General features: G+C 37.8%; 1 protein-coding gene across 5 annotated transcripts in view; it reads right to left on the minus strand.

Annotated features, from left to right (window-relative positions):
- Nucleotides 1-15926, minus strand: part of CEP85L (centrosomal protein 85 like) — a 133426-nt gene that overhangs the window by 27876 nt on the left and 89624 nt on the right. The window lies entirely within an intron of this gene.

Below are 15926 nucleotides of genomic sequence, written 5' to 3' on the forward strand. Positions count from 1 at the left end.
TGATTTAAGATTTTTTTTTTTTTGTTTTTTGTTTTTTTTTTTTTTTTTTTGTTTGGACACTGATTTAATAAACTCAGGAAAGACACCTAGTCATGATTCTTCCTGTAAGTAACACAGGAAGTCTTTATGGCTTAGGAAATCTGAAGTTTATTTTGCCTGGTTTGCTCCATCCTGACCACATCACTTCAAAGCCATCATTGGTACGTACAGAATACCTTGGGATTCTCACATACTGTTCTGTATTAGTTATACATATGACTGGCTGAATTGAGAGTCACCAGCACAAACCTATTCCAGTGAAAGTCTCTCTTAGTGATCCATGTCATATCATGCAGTACAAAGTGACAACATCAGGAACTATCACTGGACTTCATGTTATGCATTTTTTTCCTTGGCTTTTCCCACTATATTGCTGATGAATGCTTTCTTACATCCACCTCAACACCATTGCACTACAGTCTAAAGAGAAGAAAGAAACAAGTCCTTATTGCAGCTGGGATTTGATCTTTACTTTTCAGAGTCAGAACTTCTTTCTCTACTCAACAGAAAACTCAGAAGCATTTGACATGACGACTAGGAAATATATGGCTTTATAAAGCCAAATCAATTTATTGACCATGATTAATTTTGTCTTTAAAACTCAACTATAAAAATGAAGAGATTAAAGACAGCAATTTAAATACAAACCTATCTTAAGAATGAAGACATTCTGGAAGTCACTGGTGGTTTCTTTAGGAAAATTCTTCAATGCATACCCCTTATTTCAATCCAGCACCTCTGCAAACATTAATTTGCAATGAGGTTGGAAAAAAACCCTTCAAATTTGGTACAGTAAATAATTATACAAGTGAAATACTTCAGCTGCTGAAAAGCAATGCAATGAGTTTTGCAAAGTTAAGAACAGATATTTTGTAAATTATATGCCAACAACAGTGTGTTAGTTTGGGAGTTTTATTAAATCTAAAACATAAGGCCTCCACAGATTACTCACTGAGATGCTTTAACTTTGGAATATACCCAATCCTATGGAGTATATACATGTTGCATACACATATGTAACAACAAATAAAATACTACTTTGTATTAAGATTGTGTGCTTCAATTTTTCACTTGGAACAAATGAAAACAGAAACAAAAATGTTTGATTCTGATATCATGTTTCATCCAATTAAAAAGAAAAAGAATATACTAAAAATACTTCTTAGCACTTCCCAAAATAACAAGACACTTCACTCATTTATGAGCACATGGTGTTGACTACTACAAACAGCTTTCTAGCTGCTTTGAATTGTGTGGTAACACACAGGCAGTCCCCTTACGTTTGAGTATCTTGTCTCCTAAGGATATCAAACCAAATAGTGAGACCAGATACACTTCCAGGAGTCATTTTTAGAAAGCCATCCACAACTTCAAGCCCTTAACTTGAATCGTTCACAACTACAAAACAAAATACCATCTGGAAAGACACAGCATTCTTTTCTATCTGTCCTACAAAATAAAACTATTTTTGTCACCTGGCACCTCTTCTGAGAGTATCAGCCTTGTCCTGAGAACATGTGTTCAGTTAGAACAGTATCCTTTGTACAGTGACATCCAAAGGTCCTCACTAGCTTGTTTTGTGACAGAGGCTTGGCAAACCTTCAAGTCACTGTTGAGGCAAAGTCAGCTGCTGGGGAAAAAAATAAAGTAAGAAATCTTTGCTGTACTAACCTAGATACTTACTGCTGGAACAGACATTGCTGACTGATAGTTTCAAGCTTTTTGTCAGTGGTAAAACAATTTTTCTGCGGACAGAGTGTAACAACATTTAGACAACTTAGGTCAAATATGGCTGGGTTTTTAATTGTGCTAATTAAAATTATCTTCTCGAACATGCCCATAGTTTCTGCCTGAAGCAGATCAGGGTCTCAGCACACAGAGTAGCCCTGCATTCCATGTGTAACATGCTGTATCATGTCAAATGATGTCATTTACTACATTACAAAGTAAAGGTGAAGTATGAAAATGTCAATATAATACTTAATCTCAAAAACAACCCCAAAAACCAAACAACCCCCACCAAAAACCCAATCAATTTAAAAGGGTTCTTTTTTCACTAAGGCTGCAGCTTAAATAATTTAGTGCTGTCCATACTACAACTGCAAATTTTCACAGTCCATTACTAACAACTAGCAGAGCACCAAGTACTATGCTTGGTGAGTGAGTCCTTCTGGACAACTGCTTACACTGCCCTACACTGTCATAAACTCCTGTCCATAGGGATCATTCTTCTCTTGCTGCATTTAACAGGCTTTACTCAACAGAAGGAGAATTCCTTGCATCCACAGCTAATCCAAGGTAAAGAATCAACACAAGCAATGTTAGCAGGAGCTAAGGATTCCTTTTTTGACTGACAGTTGAGGAAACAAATATGGGTGACCACTCAGGCTGTGCCTCAGGGACATCACTGGATGGATAATGTGGGAGAAAGAAGAGGTAGATATGGCAGCAGCAAGCCCAAATGCACTCTTGTCACGGACATGCCTCCAGCCTATGGGTCACCTGTGATGGGAAAAGCTTTAAATCTGCACAGGCAGGGCAGCAGTCACTGAGGAGCTCTGTAACTGCTCCCCACCCTGGGTAAGGAAAAACAATTCACCCATTCCTTCCTCCCCACGCAGATTTTTTCCTAACATCAGTTTCAGGTCAGAACAGCTCCCATAATTTAGACAATCTGAAATTCATCCTTTTGCAGGTGAAATATGACAGGGATGGTGGCTGTCACACAGGAAAAGCTACAGATGGCTGCAACCATAGAATAAGCCCCTAATTTTAAGGAATGATTTGCACAGAAACTCTGTCCCTTTCAGAAATGCACTATAAATACAGCTACAAAGCTGAATCCTCCACACTGTAACAGATTCTGAGCTGGGTAAAAAAAAAGACTACAGACAAGAATTCATTATTTGTGCTATCTGTATCTCACCACCTACTGCTCTACTCTGCTCCATCTTTGCCTTTTAGGGAAGATAGTGTTTCTGCTCAGCAGGATATAATCACTACAATTCTTGGCAGCAACACCTAGGCTGTATCACATTTTGCCTATGCTTTCACAAATTTCCAGCAGTCACGGGGGAAAGAACATCTAATCATGCCCTTGCACTTTTATTCCAGCCATGGTATATGGTGTTCTTTGGGGAATTTCTTTAATGTGGAAAACATCTTTAAAATCAACACTGAAACACCATCAAATGGTGAGGGACTCAAAAATACAGGTGTATTGTACAGAGGTTAGCACTGCCAACAGCAAAATAAAAATCAATAAGGTTCGGAAAAAAATCCCAAACACATACTTTATACAGACATGCAGCCTGCAAAGTAGTTAATATAAGAGACACCACAACTAGCAGGGAAAATACACTTGACAGGAGTTGACAATTTAACCTGCCTGAAAATCAGCTTAATGCAAGTCAGGATTGCCTGTATATGGGGACATCAGGTTACAGAAAAAAGGGGTGAAGGGAAAGGATAAAGCAGTGACTTTAAACAGCTCTGGCAAAACCCAGTTGCAAGAGTATGTCTGGTACTACAATGCGAGGAACCAGAAAGTCACTGGAACAGTCAAACATGTCCAAAGAAGAGAAACTTTCATGGCTAAAAAGCTTAGAATGATTTATGATAAAGAGCTAAATATCACAAAGGCTGAAGAGACATTAAATCAGACAGCAAAAACCTTGTTTCTTAGGTTGAGAGTCCATGTAAACTAAGGTTGATGGAATGAAAATTGAGATATGGCAATCTGGGATAAGAGTATCAGGAGAAAACAAACAAACAAAAACCAGCAAACAACAACAAAAAAATCCATCAAACCAACTAATGAGATGGAGAAAAGTAGCATAAGCATATCACAAACAACTGAGAAAATATCCAAATTTTAAGATGTTAGAATCTGCACTGGATGAAGTTTAGGAATTAAAGGGCAAGCCAGTCATTACTTGATGACATATCAGGACTTCCTTTGAGTTAGGATTAAATAATGCATTCATGTGACTGACTACACACTGACATACTGACTACACTATGCCATGAGCAGAATAATCACAGTTAGGCACCAATCTCAACAACAAGAATTCAAGTATCTAAATTCATTTTAAAAGGCATCACCTCAAAGATATATAGCCAGAGCTGAACTGCATGGATGAAGTGGTGTATAACTGTTGTATGACTTTTTAAAGCTTTTCCAATAAAAAATAAAAAGGCTGACGCTATTTACAGACACCACCACTATCATCATAAACTTTGAGAAAGTGGAAAGCTTTCAAAATAGAGAAGAATAAACAGCAATAGCATTCACATGCCTCCTAAAGACAGCACTTCCTCTAGTCATTACACTTTTACTAACACACTTGTTCAAACTTCCTTTAAAAATGAAATCCCCATTGCACACAGGGCAACACACTTAATTCAGACCTCACAGATTTTACTCTCATAAGCCTGGGAGGAATCTGACGATCCTGCAATTTACTGTTATTCGAATATTTACTTCTTCCCCAACATTGTTTATACTGCAGCTGAGGCTTCTGAACTTCATCAAGGTCAGGTCTGATAATCACAACAAGGGAGGAAGACAAGATCCCTTCGCACAACAGCTTACAAATTAATTAAGAGCAAAGCATTGCAAGTACACGGTTGCTAGGATATGACAAGAGATGGGAGAAAACAAGAGCTAAGGTCAGGTATCTATTCACCATGGAGGAAAAAAATCTTAAATAAATAAAAAACAAGCAGAGATGTTTTACTGATGGCATAGTTACAGGGTTTTGATAGCAACCGCGTGGTCACTTAAATGTGGCATAAATGTACACTGCTATCAAAGGGAGGAGGCCTGTTCTCCTGCCTCTTCTCACCACTTCAAACATTCATACCTTTCAGCTCCCTCCTAACAGCCCCAGTCCTACACTCTTCCCTCCATCCCACACACATGAAGGTTATTTGCATCTCGGTCAGACTCTTATCAGATTCATTGCACTGAAGGCCATGTGAAATCTAGCACTGGCACACACTCTCTTAAGTGGGAAAGCAGTGTACAAGACAACACATTTTGCAGTGGCACAGCTTTGTGCTGGATTAGTATGAACATGACCACAAGCTGAATTATCTCAACTACAGGCACTGCCAAACCCTTCCAAAGTATCAGTGTATAGACTGAGTATTTTCTAAGCTTCTGACATTGTTAAGTTACTGGCCAAGACCTGGTGTTTAGATAAGCAATCAGTTCAAGAAAAGGAACTTGTACATGAAGATGGCATAATGGAATAAAACCAAAAGACTCCTGCACTTTATTTTCAAAATAATCCTCCCTGTGTTGGGTCTATGAATTATGACAGCACACACAGGACCAGCAGCACAGTCCTAGCCTACAGTCAGAGACTGTATGTGTAAGATCCTTATGTGCTCAGAATCTGCATTCAGCAGGGGATCCTGAATAAAGGAGAAATATAGCAAGGGATTTGCAAGGGAAGGGAACTGGAATTCTGCAAGGTTTTGGTTCCTTCTAGCATCCCTGATGGTACTGTGCAAAAGCCTCCAATGACAAAGAAGTCAATAGATTAACTCTGAAAAGAGTTTGCACGATCCCTAGGGATGCACGTTGTTAGGGCAGAGACAAGGGCAGTCTCCTAGAAGAGGCTGCAGCCACTCAACACTCCTCCCTGACTTTCCTGACTCCTCATCTCTGTCCCCTAAGCTATTACGTTCCTGAAGGGTGAAACTGGCACTCCCAGAGCTGCACACGGGAATGATGCACCCTCCTCCGCTTATCTTCCCCTGAACAACCACACTTCGCTTGCTTTTATGTGTTGCTATAACATTCCTTCATACCCCATGCAACACCAATATTATTTTTGTCATAAATCCTTTCCATTTATATTCTGGCAAATGTTATGAACACAGAACACTTCTAGGTGCCACTTAATATGACGTTAAAAGCAACAGTGCCTGGAATTTTCCACTGATAACAACGGAGTCTTTCCTAAGTATAGAAGCACTTGTTTTATTAAGCGTTCATTTTATCTTCCCACTTTGAAATTCATTTGAAATTCAAATGTTCTTTACTACAAAAAAAAAAAAAAAATCAAAACATCTGGAGATGAAAGGGAGCTTCTACAAGAACAACTTTTTTTTTCTTTCTTTTTTTCTTTCTAACTTTTAGTTGAAGTTTCACTGTTAAATTCATTATTTCTTTTTGTTTCTTATTCTGTCCTGGAAAGCATAGTGACCATAGGTATTTAAAAAGACCATTGTTTTATGTGCTCAATAAATACAGCACATGTTATTCACTACAAAAACTTATGAACTGTACAAGTAAGACAGAAGAAGCTTAGAAAAAAGGAATAGTTGGCAAAAATCAATCATGAAGGACATGTAAAATAGACATCCTCAACCAAGTTCTGATTGTTTATAATAACCTTTAAGTTAAATGTACACTGCTAATACCTACAAATACCAGTTCACTGAATGCCAGTCTTAATTGCTCATTGATTACTTACTATGCCTGCTCATGGCTAAAGTGGATGTAAAAAGTGACCTAGAAAGCAATCAAAAAAGCATCTATTTCTTGCCAGCCTGCACAAACTTTGCAAGGATGAGCACAGCTGGCCATCAATCTTGCACAGAAACTAAGACGAGTCTTCCCATAACAAGAAGGTAACAAAAAGAGAGAGCAACTTGTGTGAATATTAGAGGAAAAACCAACAACCCATACTTACACAGTAATTGGAGAAGAAAACTTAGAAAAACCTTATAAGCACAGAGCACCAAATTCTATTAATGAAACATGCAAACATAGTGAAAGAGAAGGAAGCCACTGTGAATTTAATGTGAAGTCTCAGCATACATTTGGGGAAAAGTGATGCTCTGCAATTTCTTTATCAAGGGTCTTGATTTTTCAAATGGAAGTTGTAGAGATTCTGTGAAGGGTGTTGGCCCCTAAACCAGAAAACTGAGCCTCTCCTTTCCTGCATTCCATTTGTTTTAGCTTTTCAGGACTTTACAAGAAACATGAGCCATATGTGTAATACTTAGCACAATTAACTGAAGTTTAAAATAAACAAAAAAAAATTCCACAAAAATAAAGCAGAAACATTCAGAATATTTATATTAGAACAAATCCAAGTATTCCCACAAACTCAAGAAAGTACATTTTATTTAAAAACAATAATCCAGAACTGATCTCTATGAGCACTTGCAGAAAGAATGGAGTAAAACTACTGGAACCCGTGCACTTCAAGTTTTGCACATGCAGCCTCTGCACGTTATAGCTGGTGGGGAAGGAATAATTAGATAATACACTCTTTTCCACTTCCCTTTAGGCTGATAAACCAAAATTGTTAGCAATAACAAAGACATCCCCTCACCCACACCATCATCTTTCTCCAACTCTTATTACCACAAATATACATTTAAAAAACAAGGAAAAAAAGACAAGGATACTCTATAAACAGTGGCAAGTGGGGGATGTAGTAAAGCCGCTTTAGTGGAGATTGGAAGACCAAACCGAGTGCTTTACTAAAACAGTCTCATGCAGAGTTAATAAGATCTGTGGCCAGAGCGCTACACAATGTGAGTACAGTATTCATTTACATTTATTGGTGACTACTTTGAAGAACTTCCATGGATGGGAAAATTAGAGGCATACTCATGTTTTCTTGTCTCAACTCCAGGAATTCTTCCCAAACACAACTAGCTGTTTCAGCCAGCAAACTGCAGAACAGCACATGGACCTACTGTGAAGATTAAATTGCTTCAAGTAGGGATTCTATCACCATCCCTGTACAGCATCACATATACGATATATCATCACGTAGACATTTCAGTCACTTGCCCCAGAATTTTGAAAAATAAAAAAAAGGGAATTTTCTATGTATGATTTTTAACTCACAAGGAGACATCATGTACTTGCATGACTCTCTGAATTTTAGATGCATTTACAGATGCTCTGCACCTCTGGCACATCAGATCCTGGAATCTCAGAAGTCAGACATTTGAAAATCCAAGCCTGAAGCTTCTGCATCACTGATAAACAGAAGAAATGTTGTTAATTTAATACTGGACTGTGTGTGAAAGCAGCAACCACACAACCATGGAAGGTAGTCACATAATTTGTGTGTGGAGTAAGTGACGGATATTTGAACTGTTTGGCTTCAATCCAGATTGAACCTTTTCCACTTGAGCTTATGAGGGGTACTTGAAACACACTTGTCTCTAGCAAAAGCAGCAGTATGATGTAAGGGTGCATCCAAACATCCGTGTCAGTGTGTGAAGGTGTTTTCCTTCCTTACAAGATAAACTCAGGGGAGCCCTAGCACCTTCTTTATATAGGCAGAAAAGGTAGAAGTTCACACTAAAAAATAAATACCACTTTCACCATCAGCAATTAGTACTTGTCACTTGTAGGTCTCCAAGTTTCTTAAAAAGAAACTAGACTTATTCTCATTCTACAGAGAGGAAACTAAAACAAGAACAAAGACAATTGGTCTCTTCAAAGAGCACCAAAACATAGCAGATTCTCTAATGTGGAAACCATTTTGTAAGCAAAATACTGGTTTTAACAGACACAAATGAGACTATCTCTTCCTAAAGAAAAATAAATATGTGTTGATTGAAGGAGGCTCATTTAGAAGGTGGGAAAATTCATATTTCAGAACAAACTACCTTTTTTTTCATTTTCTAATTGACAGAGATGGCAATAATAATGCTACATTAAGTACTCACATAAATGATACAGAGGACTGTATTTCAAAACCATAGAACCAATTAATTTTCAATAAAGGCCACAAAAAAGCAAATAGTTTCTTCTATAAGAATGGAGTCATAAAAGCAGGAAAAAAAGCTCTCCACATCACCTCAGTGGTAAGGAAGCTACAGACAAAACAATCTGTGACACTACACTTGACAAAGCTTCCATGCTCCAGTGACTGAAAACAGAACTTCCATGAGCAAGCAGCTGCCTGAAACAGAATATATAATCAGAAAATATTGTCAAGACCAGGAAATCTCTTCTTGCTACTCAGAGCTGGTCTGAACCAAGGAGTAGAGTCATGTTTTTATCTGGCACATTCTGCAACAGAATAAAGAAAAATATAAAGTTTTGTACCTCAAATTCTCAGGTAATGAAATTCAAGATCCTATTTTTTTGGGGTGTTTTTTTGCAGAATGCTTTTCCCCATATTTTAGCTATGAATTGCATGAAACAAAGGTACAAAGCAATAGATAGCTGACACTCATCATAGGAATTAGTCTTATTTACAGTCACTCAATAGAGGGAAGGGGAAGAAAAGCCTCAAACTTCAGAGCAATGGACAGAAGAAGTGAAGAAAAGACACACGATTCTGTAACACCAAGCAAGAGAAAGAAATGTGTTGCTGGCTCCCACTTCTCAAAGCAGGGCCACGTGAAAATTAGCCTGAAAACTCTTTAAAAGCCTGATTTATGCCATCCCTGCCATGGATATGGTAACGGGAGATCCTCATTGAGGCCACAGGTCTATCTGCTACCCCTCCACACTACCTAAGGGTGATCACTACAATAATCTGCACAAGAGGATCTTTCAACTTCTAAATGATGCCAAAACATTCATCATTTGGGCAATTTTTATGCATTTCTGTAAGGACAATGTTCAGCTGAAGATAGGTAGCAGCAAAAGCTAAAGCCTGATCATTTCTCCTCAATTCTGCAGTTACACTTTCAAGTGGAGATAATCCAGCACCACCACTTGGCAACTGAAACGTGGTCTTCCAACTTTATCTCTCCTTCATGTGCCTTTGTCCCGCTGTTCATCTATCACTCACAACATGTCAAATAACACAACTAATCTCTGTGCTTCCCAGAACAGTTTATCTGAAAGACACTCAACACAGTTTCTTAGGTATAAGGATCTCGGCACACCACCTAAAGCACATTGTTCAGCTTAATCAATTGAGGACACCAGTAAGCACTAAAATACAGCTTTCCCAGGCATTCCATAGAAATAAAGAACCTTCCCTGTAATGAAGACCATTGAATTTCCTATCCTATCTCATGTTGCTATTTTAAAGACACTTGGCATCACTGAAGATAATTGCTAAGGTAAATCATTTGACCTTCATTAACCTGGTAAAAAGGTAAACTTCATTGCTGTGAAAGCCACCAAGTATTTACAAGAACACAGCTTTTTGTGCTGCCAATATTTTGTTGCAAAATAAACCACCTACACAGGTCAAGTCTATGCTAATTGTATTGTTCCACATGAAATAAGTGCTTCCCCCTAATAGGTTTTGGGAAGAGGTAGGACACAGCCAATTTTCAGAGCAAGAGCCAGGCAAAACTTCTTGTTTCCCTTCTCTTCTAACACTGGGTCAAAGCACCAAAGACAATAAACAGGCGGGACACACTTCTGCGATCTACTTTAGTAGTTTAAGGTTTGTGCCAGTAACAGCAGTTGAAACGAAAACATTCAAGATGACCTTAAAAAGATGTCTTTGGTCAGTAACAAATCAGATGACTAGTACTACCAGAGCATTCACCATTCCCAAAAAGAGAAGTATTTTCGACCAAATTTTCTATTAATTTATTTTGTACTTTTTTTAAAATCACTTTGCAGTAGTATGCTTTACAAGCTGTTGCCTCAAAAAGTAATTTCATCTTGTCTGTAAAGAATAAAAAAATGTGAAGCTCAAACTAATTTAATGTCGGTCCAATGGTTAGGAAAAGTAAATACGTCTTGTCCCAGAGGAAAGTAACATGCTGCAAAGCCTAGATTTCTCAGCAGAGCTGTTTCCTATAACACTAACAAAGACCGTAAGTCTCGCTACACAAAAGCAGGAACATCTGCAGCCTTAGAAAGGCAACTTCCTCCATATAAATCCAGAAGATAGATATTGAGACTACAGATGTGAGTGAGATTCACTGAAGTCAGATAGTCATTAAAGGAGGCATCAGGTAAAACATATAAGCAAATAAATGGGTCGTAAGTCTATCAAACTGAAGTAAAAAACCTTAAATGCATTTAAAATTGATTAGGCTGTCACCCTATCTGGTGTGATTCCGGAATGCTATTCACATCAGCACAGAAAATACTGATTTTTCTGTACTTTTGAAGGAGGGAGAAACTCATGTTTCGCTTTAGGGTGTATTAGGCTCGTGGCACAAATGTAACGGAAGGATACATTAGCTGGCTCCTTTCTCTTTAGAGAACGGTAAGAAGGGTCATGTAAGCCACATCTGCTAATACCTGGATGGCTACAAGCAATTATCCATCACAGAATCAGGCCAGAAAACTACTGGTTACAAAAAGGAAAGATCTCATTTTAGAGTTCAGCTTCAATACCAAACTCTGCTACTCTGTCCCACATACACACAAATTAAAGCACATTTGTGGGAGCATTCACTTCTCCATTCTGTGTATTTTTTGTTTCTGTTAAACCAAATGTGCCAACACAAGACCTTCTGCCATGTGAGATCACAGAGGCACTTTTGCAGTGTGAGAGAAAACTGCAGCAACAGCATGAAAAAACTCACTAACTGGAGTATTCAGACGTGCTGCTGAATTTCCTTATCTGTATATTATAAATAATTGGACTTGGGTCGTAGTCCATTTCTATACAGAGTCATGATTATCAGCGGGCCAGACAGTGACACCTCATACTCTTTACAGATTATACAGGTAGCCAGTGTCTACAGCTGGAATTTTGAAAACTAGCACAAGAAAGGCTAAAATAATCCAGGAAATTATTACCAATGTGAATAGAAGTCCTACAATTATTATTTCAATAAAGGAGCTCGTATGCTGAAGTACAAGACGTCTCTTTTTAGACATGATCCCAAACATCAAGCATATCTCTAAATAACTTCTGAGAAGAAACATGTTCTAGTGGTAGATTCCTAATCCCCCTGGAGAAAGCCCAGATCATCTCCATTTAAGGTCAAGCAGGCAACAGCTGCACATTTTTGTTCCTCAGAACAAAATGCAGCAGACCAAAACCTTCAACACAGCTTTTTTAAAGCTTTTCCTTTCTCACATCCACGGGTGTCTGGACCTGCTCACCCGGGACTGAATGAAAACAGTACAATGATGTGCTCATACATCGTGTCTGTACTTGTCAGACTTGACGTGTTCCAAAGGCAGTACTTTGGCATCTGCCTCAGAACCCTACCAAAATCTCCATGAGTTACATGAGGGAATATAACTAACCTGAACTAGAAGAATGTTCTCAAGAGAATGTTCCTAAACAAGCTTGTTTTTAAAGACACAACATTAATACAAGATCTACAACACTCATGTGGTCTGAACTTGTACATGTTATTGTTATTTAGCAAATACCTTTTCCATCTTAAGATTCTTATCAGAGTTGACATTTAGAGAAGATGTGCATTATATTTCTTATGAAATCCTAGCATTTTTTCAGTGCCTTAATTTGTACATTTGAGTATCACTCTTTAAAATAGAGACCAAGCTATGACTGTGTCAGCAGCTCACAAACAAAACCAAATTCTCTTAAGACATCTCATTTCTAAAAAGCTCCAATTCATTAACAAAAAGAGTCAAGAATTTGGGGTAGTGTAACTAAATAACATGACAACTTTTCATCGATTTGCTAAAAAAAATGGTACTGCAGCTGTTGCAGTGCTGGGATTGGACTTCATAACAAAATATAGAGGGTGAATTTCAATAGTACAAGTTTCATAAAAAAAGCAAATGATCCAATGCTTTTCTTGGATGACAATGACAATCCACTTTTCTTGGATGACAGCATACAATAAAAACATGAAACTTCCCTCATAAAAAAAGCCAAATACAGTTTGCTTGACTGTGAGAGATTTATAACATGAATAATGCCATTATAAGTAAATTATGACACACTTTGCACCAGTAAAGAATCATCACTCCTCACTGTGAAGATATTCAATTAACTTTCAACTGAAATATGTGACCCCAGACTTCCTGGGTTTGATACTAAAGGACAACTGAAAGCAGGCAGATTTATGATACTAAAACCAAGTTGTTAACTTCAACTGTGATATAACCAATTTGCAGAAGAGTTAAACCATATTTACAAAAATAAAAACAGGGCTCAATTTGAGACAGGGTTGTACATCATCCCGAAAGCCCTTCTGTCTCTGGTTTGAACGATGTACCACAGCAGGGCTTCCAGGGAACAAAAAACTCAAACTAAACCAAAAAATCCATCCTGTCTGGGCTCCTGCTTAAACCCAAGCACTCATCTATGCTAAACAATTATTGTCAAAACTGAATCTGTAAGTGTTCAGAGTTTGGCTGAGCTTCTGTATTTTTGCCTGCAATTTCCAAATCAGGAAAAGGCAGATGCTGTCAGTGGTATCCACACAGAAAGCCTGATGCTAGATGCTCTCACTTGACAGCTTAATCCTTTTGCATCCAGTAAATCCTTCACTTCCCCAATGCACAAAAACTGCTCTGTGTATGCACTATGTTGTCACTTCTCAACACAGGAAAGTATATGTAAGATAACCTGTAAGTAGAATCAAGCTGCTACTCCTATCCAAACAAGAGAAAGGGTTCTCAAAAAATTCACTTAAAAAGTTTCTAGCCACAGAAAATGGAAGGGAAAAAATGTGGAAGTGTGTTTTAAAGGAAATATAAATACTTCAAAATATATGGTAATGATAAATTTCAGAGATGAACTTACATATGTCAAATTTAGAAAAAAAAATCCTCTAACCCACCCATTAGTGTTTGGAAGAGACTTTAAATACAGAAAAGTTATTTCAGTTTAAGCACTGTGAGAAGAAAGATTATCTTGGGAATCATTCATCATACACTATAAACTGAATACCAGGTATGCAACAGAATTATCAAAACCATATATACTGAAAGTGTAGTTTAAAAAATACCTTGGACAGAATAAAAGCGTTCCAAGTCAAGCTCCCACAAGAAATGTGCCAGCCCTCACTATTTAGGTTTTTCTATAAAGAAGAAACATTGCTGTAGCAAAACTAACACATCCAAAGCAGCTCCCTGAGTAAGTTCCCATTTAAGTTCCCGTTTAAAAAAAGGCAGGATGTCAGGGAGCATCTCCCTTTGCTACCCCACTGAAGCAGATTCCCTCATCCTGTGATTGAGCAGGTGGTCTCCCTGGCACACAGTTCCTTTCACAAAAGGAAAGGTGCTGCCCATGTTTAATACATTACTGCTGGGAACAAGTTTAGAGGAGCCACTGCCTGTGTCAGAAAGCAAATGGGACCAATCAACTTGTGAGCTGCTGAGTGACACTGTGAGTCCTGCCTCTGAAACTTTTGTTATTTTTTCCCCTCAGCCTACTTCAGTTGTTTCCACAACTTGGTCACAGACTCAGAAAAGTTGCTGGAGATCTACAGGCACGTCCCACAGCCCGGAGCAAGCTCCTCTGTGCTTCACTAAGTCACACCAGGGGTAAGGAACCTCTCTTCTGTGTAATCTTTTAAATCTTGCAGGAAGGCACACTGTAGCTGTACTTTTCTATAAAAAAACTTCTCTACTCAAATTAGCAGCTGGTTTTAACTATTTATCAAAACTATGGCAATACAGGCATTATAGCTTTGAGTCAAAGATATACTGCTGCGCGGGGAGCCTTTCAGCAACAGTAAAGGCAACATAATTTCATATATGTTCAGAGGACACCAGCTGTCCTTGGGTAGATGATTTATACAGGTGGTATTGCACAAGAAGGTGAGAAGGTTTCATCATGTTTCTCACACCTTTGTCTTTCCTTTTAAATTTAATACCTTTTGCTTGTATTTTTTCTTTTCTTTTGTCTGTTGGTCTTGGTTTTTAATGCAAAATCTACAAAGAGAATAATTCTCTTAATGTTTTGTAGAGACATTCTTTTTCCTAAAGCTGCCTATTCAAAGACCAGCAAGGGTAAAGAACTCTTTCACCATTAACTCTGTAAAACATTTTTCTGATCTAACACATTGAGAGAGCAAATCTCTTTTTGCTGTATGATGAAAAATTACCCTTAATTTAAAAATTTAAGTGATTTATAGCACTCCTAGAACTGAAATTATACCATGTTACTCTAAGTGCAGTTCAAGCTACAGAATCCATGTAGTGTTTTTGCTTTGACATCCATTAAAATGTTATTTTCTCCTGTTGTTCATTGTAACTAACACATTTGTCCTAGATTGCTTCTAATAACTGAGAAATAATTCAGTTAGGATTTGTAACATGAACTGAATTTCAAATGCAGAAAAGAACCCATTCATTTCTAAGGGAAGTACAGACATGTTGTACAATGAAATACAATCCCAGCTTTAAAGTCACTGAAATAACATGCATCTCAGAGAAACATGCCACATAGAGAACATTCAATATTTACATATACAAATATTTTAAAAATAAATACAATTCTTGAATATGGATGTCTCTAACGTACTTATGCTCCTTACAATCTTGTTCCCCCCTTTCATCAACTGACACCTTACTACTTATGTCTACATATGGTTATAGAAGAGACAAACCTAATATAGACTTGTAATTTTGTGAGGTGTGTTTTCCCTGTTAGTGAACCGATACACCTAATTCCTTTTCCTATTAGTGGCTGGCAGGCATCAGGCAAAGATACATCCAGGTGTTTGGTTTTGTGCTTGGCAGCCTTGTGCCAGTTTTGAATATTCAAGTGAGAGAAATATCTGGACATGCTGCTACTTCTAAGGCAAACAATCTGGTACAGAGTTCTCTAGAAGCTGTTTTCAGTAGGCAGAAGCAGCACTTCAGACCGCCCAGTGCCTACAAAGAGCAAGAAGATTCCGAGACAGATTTTTTTCAAGGCTCAAAATATACATAAAATGTATTTTCAAGTGAAGAGAGGAGTTAAAAGTTTATTCTAGCACCCAGAGAATCTTTCTCTTCTACCACAAATATTGCATATGCAGACCTTTAAAAACACAGGTAT

This window comes from Anomalospiza imberbis, chromosome 3 (genome assembly GCF_031753505.1).
Source record: "Anomalospiza imberbis isolate Cuckoo-Finch-1a 21T00152 chromosome 3, ASM3175350v1, whole genome shotgun sequence".
NCBI lineage: Eukaryota > Metazoa > Chordata > Aves > Passeriformes > Viduidae > Anomalospiza > Anomalospiza imberbis.